Here is a 1,613-nt window from a genome sequence, read left to right on the forward strand (position 1 = left end):
TCATTACTGGATGTACCTACGTAGAACCAAGAAAACTATCAATCTTTTTATTGAGAAGTTCTACCTGATTAGAGAGCATGGTGACTGAATCGATGTTATAAACGCTAGCTGTTTTTGTTGGGTTAGTCCTCATAACTTGCCACTGATAGTTGTTCAGTGACATCTCCTCTATGAATTTGTAGGCATCTTCCGGTGTTTTATTGTTGATGGTTCCGCCAGCAGCTGCGTCAATCATATGCCGAGTCGAGGGATTCACACCATTGTAGAACGTTTTAACTTGCAGCCATAGCGGTAACCCATGGTGAGGGCACCTTCTCAATAAATCCTTGTATCTCTCCCATGCATCGTAAAATGTTTCTAAGTCCATCTGCACAAAAGAAGAGATATCATTGCGTGATTTAGCCATTTTAGCCGGCGGAAAATATTTTAGTAAAAATTTCTCGGTCATTTGCTCCCAAGTAGTGATACACCCTCATGGTAACGAGTTTAACCACTGTTTAACTTTGTTTCTCAGTAAGAATGGAAATAACCGAAGACGGATGGCATCATTAGAAACGCCATTGATTTTGAAAGTATCGCAAAATACCAGGAAATTTGCTAAGTGAGTGTTGGGATCGTCATCCTGCAAACCATCAAACTGAACAAACTACTGTATTATCTAAATAGTGTTAGGTTTTAATTCAAAATTATTCGCAGCAATAGCAAGTCTAACTATACTTGATTCAGTTCCTGTTAAAGAGGGTTTAGCATAGTCATACATAGTACGTGGAGCAGGATTTTGATTAGCTACAATTGTAGGAGGCAGCTGATTGTCTTGGTTTTCAGCCATCTCGTCAATTGGAGGTTGAGTATTGTCTTCTTGTTCGTTTTCTGTGTATCGTAAACTACGCCTTATTTCTCTTTGATTTCTACGAACTATTCGATCGATTTCTTCGTCAAAAAGTAAGGGTCCTGACGGGTTTCTTTTAGTCATAAACTATAAAAACCTGTTAAGAGAAAGAAAAAGAAAATTAATAAATATTAGTAATAATAAAATTAAATTAAATCGCAAGAAAAATAAATGGCTAAAGTAATAAAAATTTAGCGTTCCTAATATTTCAGTTCCCTGGCAACGGCACAAAAAACTTGATCGCAGTGATTCGTAACAAGTAATAAATATTTATAAAGATCAAACCTAGACTAACTATTATCACAATGAAAAGGCAAGCGCACCTATCGAACAATAGTATAGTAATGGCAAGACCTGGATATCGTACCCAAGGGAACCAAAAGTATTAGTAATAACTATCTTTTTATTATTTAACCTAAGAATAAAGCGGTTTTTGTTTTAATTAACTAATTATCTAAACCAAGAATACACAGAGAAAAGAATTAGGGAATTGCTTTTGGGAAAAATCGATTGACTTGAGACAATACCTAAGGAAAAATACATCTAGACTTTACTTGTTATTCTGGCTCCAAACCGGATGATTTATTCATTCAACTTGTTCTGTAGAGATCCCTAAGTTATGTTATTATCCCTATTCAAGACTAATAACGTCTAATCCCTAGATTCAATAACCGAGACTTTTCTCTAATTAACACTCTAGGGTCACATTAACTCGATCTATGGA

The 1,613-nt window shown here is 35.6% G+C and overlaps 1 non-coding gene across 1 annotated transcript; it reads left to right on the forward strand.

The window, feature by feature from the left end:
• The first annotated feature begins 293 nt into the window (after positions 1-293).
• LOC121231391 (small nucleolar RNA R71) lies at positions 294-399 on the forward strand. The gene has a single exon (XR_005929449.1). It is a non-coding gene; the product is annotated as a small nucleolar RNA R71 (small nucleolar RNA).
• Positions 400-1,613: the final 1,214 nt, after the last annotated feature.

Source organism: Gossypium hirsutum, chromosome A06, assembly GCF_007990345.1.
Source record: "Gossypium hirsutum isolate 1008001.06 chromosome A06, Gossypium_hirsutum_v2.1, whole genome shotgun sequence".
In the NCBI taxonomy this organism is placed as follows: domain Eukaryota; kingdom Viridiplantae; phylum Streptophyta; class Magnoliopsida; order Malvales; family Malvaceae; genus Gossypium; species Gossypium hirsutum.